Source organism: Hyperoodon ampullatus, assembly GCF_949752795.1.
Source record: "Hyperoodon ampullatus genome assembly, chromosome: 15".
NCBI classification, from domain to species: domain Eukaryota; kingdom Metazoa; phylum Chordata; class Mammalia; order Artiodactyla; family Ziphiidae; genus Hyperoodon; species Hyperoodon ampullatus.
In genome coordinates, this window is record NC_136928.1 from 28606524 (window position 1) to 28616446 (window position 9923).

At 45.2% G+C, this 9923-nt stretch overlaps 1 pseudogene across 1 annotated transcript; it reads right to left on the bottom strand.

Moving 5' to 3' along the window:
* Window positions 1-2153: 2153 nt before the first annotated feature.
* Window positions 2154-3344, bottom strand: LOC307064189 (kelch domain-containing protein 10-like; annotated as a pseudogene). Its single transcript has one exon. The product of its transcript is annotated as a kelch domain-containing protein 10-like (transcript).
* Between the last annotated feature and the right edge of the window lie 6579 nt (window positions 3345-9923).

Genomic DNA, 9923 nt, shown 5'->3' on the forward strand with positions numbered 1-9923 from the left:
ATTCAGTCTTTGGTCCCTATCAATCCAGGACAAAGATCCTTTTGCCACCCTGGCTAGTGTGACTTGTTTAATTATGGATAGTTTCCACCCAAACTTCCAGAGACTAAATTGGAGTCATGCAGCAAAGCTTTGTTTTGAACTAATGGAGCTGCTCAGACTGACTTGCTCTGGAGAGAGCTCCTCATTGGAACAAGCCTAGCAGTGGGTGGTAAGAAGTTAAAGGCCTGACTGGTCATGGCAAGAGGGGGATGGGCCTCTGGAGGAGTTGCTCCTTTCCCTGCCTCCCCCCTACCCCCTCACTCCCCCAAAAGGACCCAGACTCACAGATGAAAGGTTGTTACAAGACCTTGCAGAACACAGGCTCTACGAAATCAACCCCACATGGATGGGAGGTTATAATAAGGCCTGGAAGTTAGGAGTCCAAGTCTAGAGGCCACATTTTTCTCTTCCCCAGAACTGAACACTAAATGGTAACCTTTTAGCCATAACCCAAGGGTGATTTTATTTTATGTTTTTTATTTTCTTATTTTATTTTATTTTATTTTTTTTTCCCAAGGGTGATTGTAAATCCACACATGAGCCTAAGAGATTCCCTTCTGGGACAAAGGAAAAAGAAGAATAATTTTAAAAGCTAAGCGAAAAAGAGGCACTTAAAGCAAAAACATAGCCCTAGTCTCCCATCTGAGTCTCCTGTTAGGATGTAACCAACGGGATGATCAGCACTGTGCCCTCCTGCACACCTTTAGCACCTTTCATACACTGAAGGACTTCCAGCTGCTTACGTCTCAGTGACCACTCTAGCAGCCTGATGGCAAAGCAAGTGAAAATTTAGGTCATTTCTTTTTTAGAATTAAAATACCACACAAAACAAACCAGAACTAAAATTTCACACCAAAGTGAATGATCCTCAGTTTCATTCCTTCCTCATTCTAGTTTTTAAAATGATACTTAGTTCATCAGGAAGAATGACCTGTGGCTTTTCCCTAAGACCTTTTTCCAGTTACTAGGCAATTACTCACAGCACCATGCACATTAAAGCAGACAGAAAACGAGGCAAAAAGCTAAGAGAAAAATCAAGGGCCAATTGGCTTTCTAGAGATAAAACCCATTGCCTGAGAATATGGCAGGTGCACGGCCCAGAGTGAGAAAAGAAACAGTTCTGGAAGGAAATGGCCAATATGACAGTCAAAGCTCACAGCCCAGAGCAGAAGCCCTCCCTGCCCTGCTCTACTCTGGCCTCTCATGAACTTACATTTATGTCCCACAGCATTTATGCCACGCGCTTGGGGTCTGCAATTCCCCACAGTGAAGTCAAAAAGATACTTGAAACCATTAATAAGCGTAGGAGAATGTCAAAACTGCCCAGAACGAAGAACTCTGACCACCATAAATTTCTTGATTTGAAATGTTCTTGGTGCCATAATTTCTAAGAGCAACAACAAACAGCACAACTGCAACACACAGTAAAGTCTTTAGACAAGTCAACTCTAACCACTGCTGGCACCATAAGGACGAGAAAAGAAATCACTAATCAAGAGCTGCTGAGCTGCTTAACTTTTCTCCAAAGTCAGAGGATCGGTTTGGGTACCTAGGCAGCAAGATATCAACCACCGCTGCCATTAGATGCAGCTACTCAATTAGATATACCTTTGAAAACAGGAAGTTAAACATCTAGCTTTCCCTATAATCTGCAAGGGTCTCAAGGTCAGCCTTCTTGTTCTATCCCCAAAACTTCTTGTTGTTGTTGCTGGATTTAATTTTTGTTTTTATTGATGATGTTGCTTTAATTTATAGAGCAGTGCCTGAAAGGGTCATATGTTTATAGAGTTCCTTTAAATTTTTCTTTATCTTATCTTGATTCATCACGTTATTAAGGTACTTTCAGACTTTCCCTCAACTCCATCAAGGAAGAGGGAGTATATGAGTATGTGTGTGTGTATTGGAGCAGAAGGGAGAGAAGCAAAGAAAAAAGCACAAGGGAGAGTGAGATTCCATAAATTTAAAACAATTTACAGAAAGGCATCTGATGTATTTTCTGAATAAGGCCTTGATCAGGGTAACCAGTCTTCTCTGTAGCACATTCTACACTGCCCATAAATAAAGGAGTCTCTTTAAATTAACATTTCCAGTATCAATGACCATTCCAGAAATCCTCATTTCAAGCGCCCGATGAGTCCCTGTGTGAGTCCAGGGTGCAGAAGCTGTGTCCGGGAGAGGTTTGCTAGGTTGGGGGAGGCCGCAAGCAGCTTCTCCCATGCCAGTTCCAGCAGGCTAGGAACCACCAGCCAGATCTTAAACAATGACCCAGTCCGTTTATTTTCGTGGATGTTCACCACTCCTCCATGAATGTACATGCAACCAGCTGGTGTAACAGCTGCACAGTGAAAATAAACTGGCTCTGGCATGGTAGCTGGGAGCTTTACCCATTGAAAAGTCTGCAGATTCAGCTTCCAGATATCTCCCAGGATCACTTCTCCATTATAGCCTCCGCAAATAAGCACATCATTTTTTATCTGAACACAACTGTGACATTTTCGGGCTGCAAGAAAACCTATTTTTTCATGGGGTTTTGTTGCAATTTCCTCCCATGCATTCATTTCAAGGTTGTATGCATGAATCTTGTTTAAGGAATAAGCTGTCCAAGAAGTACCGCCTCCCAAGAGGTAAATCCTCTGCCCATGATGTGTAATTTCATGTCTGTATCTCTCTTCTGGTGGATCACAGGATAGGCTGTTTGGTTTCAGTTGTGTCCACTCTCTGGTACTGAGATCTAATTTGTGCAGGTCTGTGCTGTAAATATAGCCAGTTGACCACTGATGATAGCCATGGCCCGTCCATATATACGACTGGGTTTCTTCCCCGGACAGCTGAGTAAAGCCCATCTCTTATACTTCACGTTACAGACATGGACGTCATGGCCGTTGCTCTCACCAAATGGGATGCCTGTTCCTCCAAACACTAACAGGTTGTTTCCATGCAGCACAAGTGACATAGATGCCAATGCTAGGGGTATGTAGCCATCTGTGCCCATCTGGTGCCATACTCCTGTAGCAAAATGATACCTCCAAAGTTCCCTGAAGAGAGGATAGTCTTCATTATCTTGCCCTCCTGATTCATCATCACCTGGGTTGTAACCTCCAAACACATAGATTGGTATTAGCTGCCACACAACGATGTCCGCCTCGTGCTGGTGGAGGTCTGTGGCCTGGCAGGTGCGGCCGCCCGGAGAGTTGCACGAAGCGGTTGAGCTGGCCGGCCCCCCGACCCCCGCTGCCCCCAATGCCCCCGCCGGCCCCGCTGTCTCCACCGCCGCCTACGGCGCCTCACCCCCTCTGGCGGTTCATGACCCACTAACGACTGCTGCAGCCCGGTCGCGGCAGCCTGTGGCCCGGCGGCCCTAGCTGAGCCTCCTTCCTGGGTTCCTCAAGAGACCCCACATAACTTTTAATGAGTAGTCTAGAGGTGGATTTTGTTTGACATTCCCACACCTATCCTGTCATAACCACTTTATATTTGTGTCTTCAAATCTCTGGCTGCAACATAGCATGGGAATCCATGTCTGTCCTGGCCGTGTTGCATGACTGACACTGCAAACCTGGTACAGATGTAACATGAGAGATGCTTACAGGGGTGATGTGTGTGTGTGAAATGGCTCTGGCCACTGTAGAGGCACCTTCCACATCATAGTGGGAAGTTTGCTAAATTTTCTGGAGGGTATAGACCCTGAGGGGAGGCATTTAGTTGGGGAGGAATAAGGCTTCACCTTCCAGCTAATGAGCTTTCTGTCCTGCAGGTGACAAAAACAAGTGACCATATCAGTCACTATTTGTGCCTCTCCTTCAATCTCACAGATCTTGTGACAAGTAAATATTCATCCATTGTTCTAGCTCTAGTCTAATTGTCAGCCTTCATTTTTGGAGTTCTTATGAGTTATCACCTGATTTTGTATGTGAGTTGACATTGGTTTTTAGTGAAAAGCTGGGGGAGGGTGAGTTATGGATCACTAGCCAGATACCATCCTAAACTGGCATTTCTTAAAATATTTGTAATCATTTAAAAAATCCTGGTCTTCCGTTACTGGATTCTTGTTTTCACTTACAGATTAGTCTCACAAATGGTGTTAATTTAGAAAATAAATAAGTAAACGAGCTATAGAAACAATTGGAGGCCTTGTAGGATCCTGGACTCTGGAATCAGATGAATGCAGGTCCAGTGTTCAGTTCTGCCACTTATTAGCTGTGTGTTCCTGGGCAACTCACTTAAACTCTCTGGGCCTCAGTTTCCTTTTCTGTAAAATGGGGATAATAATTTTCACTCTAAAGAGTGGTAGTGAAAATCAGAGGCAATCTGTGGTGTGTTTGCCAGAACGTGCTCTCTTTTGGCCTCACGTGGATTTGAGGAGCTGAATCACAATCGGAAGAATTCTTAGGGAGATGGAATCAGAGCAGGGGAACTTGGATGAATTCAATGTTTCAAAACAGTATGATGCCTGAAGTATCCTTTTTATAATAGAGATGGTCTCTTTCCTGAATTGTACTTTGTGAGCATCCTCAATGGACTAATGATTCTGCCTCCCTCCAAGCTGTTATTATTTAAGTATTCATTTAACTTTTATATAAAGGAGGAGTGAGGAGAAATAAATTCTTCTCATGTCCAAAATAAAGAAAACACTCATAAGATTTTCTGAACTGGGCAGCTTCTCAAAAGGCATATGAAAAGTTCTAGAAGTTATATCATAAGCTAAATAGCTTATCTCAGTACAGAGCACTCTATCCTGTCTTTTTTTTTTTTATCCTGTCTTTAATTTAGAAATTTCAGCTGAATGTGGTGACAGACTTCAGGGGACTGTCATGCTTCTACCATGAGAGCTGGAGGGGCACTTTACAAAAATACTTAAAAATTGTAGGTCGGGCTTCCCTGGTGGCGCAGTGGTTGAGAGTCCGCCTGCCGATGCAGGGGACGTGGGTTCATGCCCCGGTCCAGGAAGATCCCACATGCTGCAGAGCGGCTGGGCCCGTGAGCCATGGCCACTGAGCCTGCGCGTCCGGAGCCTGTGCTCCACAACGGGAGAGGCCACAACAGTGAGAGGCCCGCGTACCGCAAGTAATAATAATAATAATAATAATAATAATAAAGTAAAAAAAAATTGTAGGTCAGCACAGTCAAGGAGCTGTCCTAAGTCTTCTGTCTGCTCCAGGGGAGCAGAATCAGTTTACATTTCACCATAATGTAAGGAGTCATGTACGGAAATCTTAGTTAACTGGTGCTGTTTCTATGAACACCTGGTTAAAACTGGCACTGTATCTCTACATATATGACAATAGTGATACTCTAATGCTGCTTGATGATGGATGCTCCAGGTGTGTGCCCAGCTGGCCCACCTTCAATCCAACTACTGCCCCTGTGACACTCTCCTTGATACCTTCGTGCCTGTCTGATGTTCTTTCCTCCTGACATAGTCTTTCTTGGGTGATGGGACAGAAATCATCGCCATCTGACTGTTCTCAGCCTTTCTGCTCCCCTGGCAGCTGAAGAAGACACTTCAGCTTCTTCCCTTGCCATCTTGTACCCTCCTGAGGAGGGAAGGCGTGACTGCTCAGGCAGACACATTTGAATAAGTTAGCTGCTTTTGTAAGCCACGGTGCAAGGGTCATCTTTATTTGATCTGCCATAGGCCTGTTCTTCTGGCTTCTGTGATGAAGAGTGGGGAATAGAGGCAGGTGTCTCACTGTAGCTTCCCTATGCTGGCAAGAATCAGTGCCATCACCATCACTATTCATAACAATAAAGCAATCGCAATAATTGGGGCAGTCGGATAAAGCACCGCTAGAAATGAAAACCCAACTAATACTCTGAACTCTAGAGATAGACATTATAAAATTCTTCTTATAATCCCCTCAAAATTGTGAACACTTTGGGTAGGTAATTTCACAAGATCTAGAGTAAGAATTCATTCATTCATGAAAACTCAGCAGACCCTCATCAGTCCTAGTTTGTGCAAGCTGTCCTTCTAGGGCTGTGGAGGATGGAGAGATGGGTCAGAAATGGATCCCTCAAGGAGCTTGGTTTAAAAAGGCAGATAAACCATGTATCCAGAAGGTATAGTTCAAGGTGGAGGCTGCTCACTTCCTTTTTTTAAAATTGAAGTATAGTTGGTTTATAACATTGTGTTAGTTTCTGGTATACAGCAAAGTGATTCAGTTATATATGTTATATATCTATATATTATATATCTATATTATATAATATATATAATATATATATATATTCTTTTTCATATTCTTTTCCATTATGGTTTATCACAGGATATTGAATGTATTGATAGTTCCCTGTGCCACACAATAGAACCTTGTAGTTTATCCATTCTATATATAATAGTTTGCATCTGCTAACTCCAAACTCCCAATCCATCCCTCCCTGCCCCACAACCACAAGTCTGTTTTCTGTCTGTGAGTCTGTTTCTGTTTCGTAGATAGGTTCATTTGTGTCATATTTTAGATTCCACATATAATTGATATCATATGTTATTTGTCTTTCTCTTTCTGACTTACTTCATTTAGTATGATAATCTCTAGGTCCATCCATGTAGCTGCAAGTGGTATTATTTCATTCTTTTTTATGGCTGAGTAATATTCCATTATGTGTATACACACACACACACACACACACACACACACACACATACACCACCTTCTTTTTTCTTTTTTTGTGGTATGTGGGCCTTTCACTGTTGTGGTCTCTCCCATTGTGGAGCACAGGCTCTGGACGCACAGGCTCAGCGGCCATGGCTCACGGGCCCAGCCACTCCACAGCATGTGGGATCTTCCTGGACCGGGGCACGAACCCATGTCCCCTGCATCGGCAGGCGGACTCTCAACCACTGCGCCACTAGGGAAGCCCCCACACCTTCTTTATCCATTCAGCTGTTGATGGACATTTAAGTTGCTTCCATGTCTTGGCTATTATAAATAGTGCTGCAATGAACAATGGGCTGCATGTATCTTTTCAAATTATAGTTTTGTCTGGGTATACACCCAGAAGAGGGATTGCTGGATCATACGGTAGCTCTATTTTTAGTTTTTTGAGGAAACTTCATACTGTTCTCTGTAGTGGCTGTACCAATTTACATTCCCACAAACAGTGTAGGATGGCTCCCTTTTCTCCACACCCTCTCCAGCATTTGTTATTTGTAGACTTTTTAATGATGGCCATTCTGACTGGTGTAAGGTGGTACCTCATTGTAGTTTTGATTTGCATTTCTCTAATAATAAGCGATGATGAGCATCTTTTCATGTGCCTATTGGCCATCTATATGTCTTCTTTGGAGAAATGTCTATATAGGTCTTCTGAGGTGCTCACTTCTGAAAGGGGTACTGACACAGTGTTGGCTCAGAGAGTTCAGAGGATCAAGCACATAGGTTGTTTTTGGGTAAGAGCGTCCTTAGCAGATGTCACCTTAGGGCCCTTTAATTTATCCCCCACGCTTGCTTCTCACAGAGAACATCCCTAAAGATGCTGGTGGTCCTCTTCCCCCTCCTGCCAGCAGCCGGTTCCCTCCTGTCTTTCCCTGTTTCCTTTGCATCTCAGACACCCTCTCCCATGGTGGCAGCAATATTGAGGTTCTCTCCCCTCCTCCCAGACCCTTGTCCTATCTCTGACCCTCCAAATGCCCCCAACCACCTGGGAGCATTTTACCCAGTCCCTCTACCCCAAATGGCTTCCCTGGACCCCCCTCCCTGCCTCAAGTGGAGCACCAGGTTTGAACCATTGGTGGACGCCAGTGGGGTGACCCTCCTGTTTGGAGAAACATGGGGGTAGATGTTTTGGAGGGAGAAGTGCTGGGCTGGCTTTGGGTGGTTGATCCTGCTTCCCGAAGCCATTCCTGGTAACATGGGTCAATCACTTGGCACTTGTCCCAGGCCCTTGTCAATTGTCCTCTCCCTTTCCATGTGGATAAACTCATTTTTTCGCATGGATTTGTTCATGTGGCCTGTACAGCTGCCAGCGGGCTGGTTTGGACTGTCTGTCCATGGAGCACCCACTCTACAGGCCAATGTTAGCAACTTTGTGAAAGGGTGTCCCTGGTGGGGAAGCGACGGCAGGCCCATCAGAAGAAGTGGGCAGAAGGCACTGCTGAGGCCAGGCCCAGGCTTTCTAAATCTAGAGCTCAGAACAGACTGGTTTCCTTGACAACAGGGCTGAAGTCTGCTCATCTGCTTCTGGGGGTGGGTTTTGTGTGTGTGTGTGTGTGTGTGTGTGTGTGTGTGTGTGTGCACGTGTGTGGGTGGGTGGAAAGTACAGGGACTTGGGGACAAGAAAGGCGACCCTTTCTTTATCAATGTAGCAGCCCATTTCTTAAAACTTGCCAAATCTTACTGTATTATTAACAATATTAACAACTTCCCAGGTGGCACAGTAACATCCCTTATGTAATTTGCACATTGGGAATCCAGATATAGAATCTTCCCTTCCTTTCCACTGCATTGCCTCTGATCCTTGACATATTTTACCAGACTTGCAACACCTTTTTGATAACTTTTTGACACGTCAGTCAAATATGTATTCACCCCTAGAACTCTTGAAGGCTAAATGAAAAGCATTTCTTGTTTGTCCAGCTAGCAATGATTTGTGTGGCCAGGCTGCTGGGAGGAAATGAAAATCGGCTCCAACAACAAGCTGATGTTGGCTCAAACCTACACTTGTCAGATGGCATCCTCAGAAAAGGATTTGGGATCCAAACTCCCATTCTTGATGCAAACCAGAGGACTCAGGGTAAAAGCGGGTCCATTTGCTTTGCCCACCAGCCTGATTTCAAGCAGCACGTCTCATCTTGGTGGAGGCTTGGTGTTTAATTCAGGCACCGCCCTGCCCTTCCTATGCATTATTAAAGTCTCTTTAAAAAGCAGTCTATGGATGGCAGGGGAGGAGCATGCCAGCAGCGATTTCACATCTCCTGCAAGAAGCAACGTCTGCTGCCAAAAAATCTCAGAGAAAAGAATCTGCAAAACTGTAGCTGATGGCAGATCTAATGAAGGTGGCCCTTGGACCCTGAGCTTATCAAACCTGCTCATTTGTTCAAATGTGTCTTATTTTTTGTGTGTCTGTCAGTGCCTGGAATTCTTGAATGCCAGGTAATATAGATGGGAAATTGTAAGCGGGACTTATGGGCCAAGAGTGACTGTGACAAGATGGGAATTAATTAGCAGAGGAAGGCAGGTTGAGAGAGAGGGAGGTCTGAAGCCTGTACTTCTCCGTGAGGTGTTTCAGAGACCCTTTCCTCTTGTGAGGTTCCCAGCTCTGTGGCTCAGATTTAGCTCCTGCCGCCCCCCCCCCCCCCAGGAGCCAGGGGATGAGCTGTGGCCTTCAAAGCCCTCTGCCAAGCTCCTTTGTTTCCTTCATCTCCCCAAAGGAAAGACATTACCTCCCCCATGCAAACAATGGGCTCTCCCTAGGCTGAGTTCTTTGTTTGGAGGCAACCTGCCTGGCCCTGGGCCCGTGTTGCTCTAACTCTAGATGACACAGGATCCTCCTCTCTGGCCTCACCTCCCACATCGCTGAGGGCCATCTGAGGATGACTGCAGAGGGGGTGAGCCCAGGGGCCTGTGTTTCCAGTCTCAGCTCTTCCCCCACATGGACCAAGCAAATCACAATCCTGTGTTCAAATCACAGACTCAAAAGAACACCTCTGAACTGGGAGGAACTTAGAGGCTGCCTCGTCCCGCTCTTTATTTTACAGTTGGGAAAACAGAAGCCCAGAGAGGTTAAGTGGCTTGCTGTCGATCACAGAGTGAATTAGTTGGAGATCCAGGATCAGACCTGACCTGTGGTCTCTTGAGTCTGTCCAGTGCTCTTTCCCCAGGACACAGCCCCTGGAATGTCCACTTAGTGCCCTGGTTTCTCAGTATGGTGTACACATCATGTGT